This window comes from Lycium barbarum, chromosome 3 (genome assembly GCF_019175385.1).
Source record: "Lycium barbarum isolate Lr01 chromosome 3, ASM1917538v2, whole genome shotgun sequence".
NCBI classification, from domain to species: Eukaryota; Viridiplantae; Streptophyta; class Magnoliopsida; order Solanales; family Solanaceae; genus Lycium; species Lycium barbarum.
Window position 1 is genome coordinate 3,497,111 of NC_083339.1, and position 8,127 is coordinate 3,505,237.

Genomic DNA, 8,127 nt, shown 5'->3' on the forward strand with positions numbered 1-8,127 from the left:
GACTCTTGAGGATATGTTATGAGCATGTATGATAGACTTTGGAGGAAATTGGGATGATCATTTGCCACTCATAGAATTCGCTTATAAGAATAGTTATCACTCTAGCATTCAAATGGCACCGTATGAAGCTTTATATGGGCGAAAGTGTAGATCCCCAATTGGGTGGTTTGAAACTGGAGAAACTAAGTTGATAGGGCCAGACTTGGTCCAACAAGCTATAGAAAAAGTTAAGCTCATACAAGATCGGCTGTAAACAGCCCAAAGTCATCAAAAGTCCTATGCGGATAATCGTCGAAGAGACTTAGAGTTCGAAGTGAATGATTGGGTGTTCTTGAAAGTGTCGCCAATGAAGGGCGTTATGAGATTTAGCAAAAAGGGGAAACTTAGTCCCCGGTATATTGGGCCATATGAGATTGTGCGCAAAATAGGCAAAGTGGCCTATGAGTTAGATCTACCTTCCGAGTTGGAGTCAGTTCATCCAGTATTCCACGTCTCAATGCTCCGAAAATGTATTGGAGATCCTACTAGGATCGTCCCAGTAAATGATGTGCAAGTAACGGATAAATTGACTTATGAAGAGGTACCCATTGCCATATTAGACAGGCAAGTACGAAGGCTTAGAAACAAAGAAGTGGCCTCAGTTAAGGTTCTATGAAGGAGCAGTAAACGAGAGGAAATGACGTGGGAAGCGGAAGAGAGCATGCGGTCCAAATACCCACGTTTATTTCAGCCCTTGGAAGAAGCCCAAGATGAGACGTCCAGATCATAAGGTATGTATGTTCTCCTTTTATATTTTTGGGTCGTGTGTGACCAAATTTCTATGCTATTGTGTTTTGGCCCTGTGGGGCATCGATATTATGGGTTGTTGTGGAAGGATGGCAGTGCCATATCATAGGGGAAGCTCTGGCAAAATTTTTATAGAATCCCCGAAGACTTTAACATTCGAGGACGAATGTTCTTAAGGGGGGAAGAATGTTACACCTCGGAAAATTTCCCGTTAGAACGCAAATAATGAACTAGCAATGCATGCAAGTGGATGTGGATGATTGGAATGAAAAGCCTAAGAAATATGAAAAGTTGCAGATTTGAAATCTGCCCGGTGTACCTCAGCACTTAGTTCCATCTCTATGGTTCCCCGGTCATTTGGTGTATCCCAGTACTCTCTGCTCTGGAAAGACTACATTCTCAAACTTGGAAACCCATCCAAATCGAAGCTTAGCTAACCCCACACTATCTTCGCCTCCTCATATCCGTGATTCAGCACACTGCCTCCTCGGCCAACTCTTGTATCACCCCACTCTGGTGGTTTGTCTGCCTCCCCACGCTAAGTGGTTTGGCTCACTTTCAGCATTGCCGCCCTGCCCTCACAGTTTGGCCCCATTTCCATCTTTGCCTCCCTACAAAGTGGTCCAACATCCTTCAAGGATCTTCTCGCTTCACGCGGTTTGACTCCGTCCTCTTCCTGCTTCAAGCAATTCCACATTGTAACCAACAATGCCTCTCCATCTAGCGGTTCAGCTTGGTTTTTTTCTATGCGTCCCTACCTCTGTAGCGGCTCCCTTCTGATTTTTCCTCCCCATTAAAATGGTTTGGCCTTCCATTTCACAAACATGGTGGTTGCCTCCACCTCATTGTGACATCCAATCATCCCGTAAGGAATCATGCTCTCAGGCCATTCCTTACGTTGTCGTTGCCCACTGGCACGCCTTGCTCTAACATTGGCATCACCGAAACGTGTAGGGCTCAAACTTTGTGGTGCTAGCTCGTCTCCCGTCGAACGTAGCACCCAATCCTGCAAGCCAAGCTTGACCCATGTTGTAGGCACCAAGCCCACTTGTCCGACATGGTTTTTGAGGGTCTCACTTTCCATTCATTGCAACCCTTAAGATGGCTAGGCATCCGTCATCTTTCCCATAACGTCCAACCCTCGAAGGACGCTTTTCAATGCCCTTAGGCAATACTCAAGTCCATCCATCCTGGAAAGACACTCAACTGATGCGTCCGTCGCATCCCCTCTAGGATCTCCACGATCAATCCCAAAGTTTATAGTCCATGGCTCGTAGCTCTCCACAACATAGTTGCTCGACCTGGCAAACATGGCCATTTTCCTGACCACCTGACTCATCGGCATGTCCCCTTTCTCAACGGGAGCCTAGACTGTTTGAAAGAAAATTTTGTTGTTTCCTATTTCCCCTCTTCAAAATGGCCAACAACTCTGACTTGTTGCATCATACGACCGGACAATTTGAACCTACAAGTTTCTAATGCAAGTGAACCCTCTGGAACGCTCGCTACCTTCACTTGACATTTTAGCCAAGTCTATGCCTTGCTCAGCAAAGCTGCTAGCCCACTGCTAACAGAATTTCTGACTAACTGATAGATCATCACAATCAAGAACATTTGAGCTTCAGCTATCCGTTTGTCCCTTCTTGCAATAACATCCTAACAGTATAAGCGCGCCGGTGCAATAAGCTGACCATCCTCTGATGGCGCAAAAGCCAACCAAACATGTCTCAATGGAATCCTTCTGAAAACAGCATCCACTGCACGGAAGACATCCCCTGAAGATACGTCAATCAAACTAGGATGCCCCAAAATCAACTCCCAAAACACAGACGATGGCGGAAACAACGGCTGTGAAATAGCCTGATCCTGAAAGTCATAGTTCATGGCTGACAAAGCACATTCTAGCCATAATACGCGCAACCAATCCCTTGTAACCAGTAGTATCGGGTTCACCTGTTCGACTGGCACGAAGAATATCATTCCTGCTTTGATGTGATCTCTGCACTGACATTCAACCAATGCTCTTAAAAAAATTTAGCTCATGGGAGCTGTGAACATAACCGTGGCTTCACTCGTCTTTCTGACCCTGGCCAGATCAACCTTCGCCAATGGCTTCATTTCAACCCGCGCTGCAATCTACTATTGCTAATATCAATCACATATATCAACTCAGCATCACAATGCTCACCCTTCACTCCGATACCAACTGTCACGGGCCGACTCCTCCTAAGCGGCAACGGCACACAACTAGCCCGTGCGGCGCCCGTAGTCCCACTTGACTACAAACCAGTCTTTCTTTATCCCAGGTTTTCTTGGTACGACCTCATGCCTATGATGAAGCTTTGCCTCAGAGGCTTAGCTTTCCTTGTGCCGCCCGTTTGAAGTCAGGGCGTCAGCCTTGTCTTGCTATCATACTCTTGTAGTGCATTTCATATGTTGGGTCTCGTCTATGCGCACCCCTTGGGTTGGCTACGGATATACATGTCCCTCGCCTGGCACTGAGCGCCGCTTCTACGTGTACAGTCCTATCCTCAAGCTTGACACTTGCCTTGTGTCGCGCCCGAGTAGGGCAACTTCCAATCCTTGGCCTTTGTCAGGTGCGGTCCTCTTTCATGTGCCTATGGTGTCCCATGGCATTGGCAAACATAGCCCTCGCAACATACTTCCATCCCGCGTAGTGCAGCGTCACCCCACGACTGCACGTCTAGGCTAACGGACCCTTGCTTGCAAGGCTGAACCCAAGCCAAGCTCACAAGTCAATACATGAGGTTCTTGAGTGGTGCCTCGAGTACTCAATCTGCACGGAGGTCTTTAACATCCATAAATATAGCCCGCGGGGCATAATCAGTTCCTACGTCAAGCCTCCGGCACTCGTTGTGCGCCCAACACGGCCCGCAGGCACGACGTCGTCTATAGAGTCCCCTAACTCGTATGGATACCTAGGACACTCCTATGAGATGTCTAGGCAGGTCCTTGAGGTCCTCCCTAAAGGTTACTCACTTAGTGCGACTGGCCGACAACACGCACGGGGAGGCTGGCTGAGCTGTAGACACTTCTGCCCCCCCTTATATATGCTTTAAAAAGAAAAACCCAAGTTCTAGCACTGGACATCATTTTGCCAGAGAATCACACTTGGCCTTTATCACTATTACGAACTCCAAATGAGGCTCCGTATGTTCCTAACTCTTTATCTTGACTTCCTTCACTCCTCCATGAAGTTTCATCTCATCCCCATACTCGTGGAACGAGTTATAGCCTTCGGGAGCTTTGACACTGACACTGCTCCTTGGCTAAGTCAAGCCCTTAGTTAAACAATCTTCAAATGACGCCAAACTTGGTAAGAACATTCCATAACATCCTAGGAAGGGTACTCTCACCCTAAATCCCAAGATTCTATCCATAGCTCGGAAACGCACGGGACTGACACTCAAGCTCGCGCGTGGCCTCGTCCGCCGACGGCCCATGGGCTCATCCAAGATCCTTGCTAAACTTCCTTGGCACTCTTATAATATGCCATAGAGCATCTCTAGATGCTTATTGACTCTCACCCGTCAGAGCCCCTTGTCGGTGCACGTCGCCCGCGCACGACTGACATTGCCTGCGTGCGCGGCTGACACTGCCTGCGCGCACGGGTGACACTGCCTGCGCGCGGCTGATGCTCATCTGCGCACATCTCCTGCCTTCGTTGTGCCTTGGTGCCCACCTGGGGCGCGCAGGGGTTATGGGCACCAAGGCACAACGAAGGCAGCCCGTAACAGTAGGTCTACTGTCCTTATGAATTTTATAAGCTCTTAACCAAATGTGACTTTGTATCGGATTTGCTAAAATATCACAGTAGATGGCATTTGTGGTGCTACATTGCTGAAAAGATTCTAACTCCTAAATTTAAAGTTTCAAGCTAGTTTGTTGGAAAGCTATTCAAACAGTTAAGTTCCAGGTGGAAAGGGTTACTTTATGTTATTATTATCTAGATTTTGAGTCCCAGAATTGAATAGTCTACTTGTAATGTTCGCTCAAAAAATCCAATTTTAATTAATATAGACATTCCTATGTTCTTATTTCTTAAAACAAAAAATTATCTAAATCAATCGTGATCATTAGGCTGACCTTGAGCCTATATATGTTTCCCTTTTGACTGCTTATGTTAACTGATTTATGATAATATGCCAATGTAGGAAGAAGCATCGTCTGTTGATTCTCTGAATCATGTAGTCATTGATACTGCAACACTGATGGCAATAGTGTACTCCATGGTAAAAAGTGACTACACAATGCAAGTAATTATAATCTTTTTCCGTCCAATATATTCTTTATTATCGGTTTAGAATTAGCCAAGCTCGTAACGTTTAATTCTTTTTTGCATGTAACAGGAAAAAATTGTTTCTTCCCTTAACCTCACTTCACCTTCCGGAGAATTGGATAGCTATTCCAGCATGTGGTTGTTGCGCCCTTACATAGATGATGAAATCATGCATAAAGCTTGGAAACTTGTCCGCTAACTCGTTCTATAGCAGAAAAAGCTCTACTGTATAGTTTTCTTTCTGGAAATTTGCTTGAAGCCGTAGCAAAATGCCGTTGGGAGATAAGAAAAAAAGACAGACGAAAGGAAGTACCAGAAATTATAAGAGTTTTAGGGGTTGAAGAAGGTTATGATATTGAAGATTATTAATTATTGGTTCAAGTATGTAATTGTGTTATAGCAGTGAATCAAGTGGATTAACACATTTACTTCTTTCTTTTAGGAATTTACGCAATGATTTTTTCGTTTCACTTCAAACACCTGCTGATAACTAGAGTCATTCTTTGATATACGTTGGCTATGAGTCAGTTTAATAGAGTTTGATCATCTTATAAAAGTTATTTACATTTTCATTTAAATTGTACAATTTATACACTTTGGATCATTTATACAACAAGTGAGTGGGTTCTACATGGTGCAACAAACTTGAAGAGTGCTTCACCAACAAATATTGATATTGGTTATAAAGCTCGTAGACTGAAATGGCAAGGAAAGATGCAATGACCACATCACAACTATCCCGATTAAGAGCCAACAAGAGAAACCAAAAGGTTGCATCAGAAGCAACCAGATCTTCAGCAGAAGGAAGCTCCAACAAGTAGTTAATGTAGGAAATTTGTTACATTTAGGGTATTTGAAACAATGTCTTTAGTATATGTAAACTGCAGCAGTGCTGTCTAGCTAGACTTATTATTATGCATTACTGTTGTGCCAATGACATTAGCAATGGTACTTTTCGATTTGTGGTAATCAAATTTGTGCCAATACTACTCTTCAATTTATGCCCCTGAGTCAAACATGCACGGGGCAGATTAACAATAGGATTGGAATATAGGCAGCCGTGGCAGTTGTGCCATTTCAAGACAATAAATTTCCTCAAAATACTCAACAACCAAATAAATGGGACGGTTGGAGTCAAATACAACCGATTAGGCCATAAATCAAACACCACATCGGGTGAATTCAATTCACTTCATTGAATTCACCCCATCCAACTTCATCCAATTCACTTAATCTTCCATTTCAACTATCTATAAAACCCACTAACCTCATCCCCATTCTCTTCATCCCATTTTGCGTGCAGCACACACGAGCTGCCATGTAGGCAAAAGGTGCTTATGTGGTATAAATTCAGGGTAGTTTAGATAGCCAATAGGTACAATCCCCGGTTTAAATAGCCATGAGAAAAATGTGATAAAGTTTAGGGCTATCTATGACTTTTGCCATAATATAATATATAGGGGTACGCTTCTCTTATGCGTTGAAAGAAAAGGTCTATATATACTCTTCTGCAGTTTACAACTGTTAAAAGACATACCAAACATACTTTGTTCCGAATTGAACACCAAAATCACCAATACATACCCTAGCCGCGACAACCTTTGACAGAATCTCTTGCCACTTGTTTTTCCTCCTACAATGGAAATAGAAGATGGTGGTTCCTTGCATAAACCTAAACACAAGATTTCTCACACTTTCTCAGACTTCATGATTAGGTATAACATCTTTATTCCCCTTTTCTATTAATTGTTAGACTTGTTCAATTAAAATTACAGATTAACTGTACAAAAAAAAAAAAAATTGGGACTTGAAGAAACTAGTAGAAACTTTAAGCTTTGTTCTTTTTTTTGTGATTATTCACAGAGTCTTCCTCACATTTGATACTTTATTTCAATTTGAATTATCACCTGATATGAATTTGTGCATTTCATTAAACAGCCTTTTAGGGGAAAAAATCGAGTTTGTGGAGAAAAAAAGAGATTTTTGTGGGGAATTTTCATAAAGTGAAGCCATAAAAAAATAAAAAATTGGGAGCCTTTCTTGTTTATTATTCACTGAGTATTTTTTTTTGTACTTTATTTCAATTTAAGTTACCCCCAGATATGAGTTGGTTTATTTCATTAGACAACTCTTTAAGAAATAGATAGAGTCATGCTTAAATACAGAAGAAAAAAAAAGAATCAACTAAGATATTCAAAACTCCTACTAATGTTTTTGTCTATAATTTTATGCAAATGTGTGAACTTCGCATTATGATTCTCTAGTGATTATTCACAATTTCTAACTCAGATTGTATTCTACTTTATCTAAAGATAAAAAAGGAGAACATAAAATCCATTTGATATACACGGACATAGAGAAGAAATTATAACAAACAAATTTACCATAGCAATGATTTCTAACGAGAAATGTAATAATACATAAGTTCCCAAAGGAGTTGCTGAAAATCGAATAAGTTATGTAAAAGTTCATCCTTGTCTCCTCTAATGTTTTAGGTATTAGACATCAGGAAATTAGTCATGTCCAATTTTGGCTATAATTGCCACCTATCTAGTAGTGTCGCCATCATAAAATTCCTTTTTAAGATATAGTAAAGAATTTGAGGGAGGTTCAAGAGATGCCCAAAGTTATACCAATTGATTGAAAAAGTAGAGTTTATTTTTAAGATCAAAAGGTATAATCTCTTTTAAGATATATAATCTACCAATATTGTTAAGGTAAATGTCTAGTTTATTTTTAAACTTTGTGAATTTCGAATTTATTCTCAATTAATAACTGGGTTAAATATACCGCTATTGTTATAAGATTGGTTCAAACATAACCTTATTTACTAATGACAGAAGTTTTCTAACACATGTGATTTATTTACAAAGGAAAATAGTCAAAAGGTGCTCTTCAACTATATAAAATGGTTCAAAATATTAAAATCGAACTAGTAAAGATGTCTATTAGATTGTTCGGCCTAATTTAAACTGTATTAAAAAATGTCTATTAGATTTTTTGGCCTAATTTAAATCTGTATTACAATCAATTTTTTCTAT

The 8,127-nt window shown here is 41.4% G+C and overlaps 1 long non-coding RNA gene across 1 annotated transcript in view; it reads left to right on the forward strand.

Annotated features, from left to right (window-relative positions):
• LOC132633661 (uncharacterized) overlaps nt 1-5,545 on the forward strand; it is a 29,232-nt gene extending 23,687 nt beyond the window's left edge. Inside the window, exons 2-3 of the long non-coding RNA XR_009579727.1 lie at nt 4,962-5,063; nt 5,157-5,545. This is a non-coding gene — a long non-coding RNA (uncharacterized LOC132633661). The remainder of the gene's footprint in view (nt 1-4,961; nt 5,064-5,156) is intronic.
• Nucleotides 5,546-8,127: the final 2,582 nt, after the last annotated feature.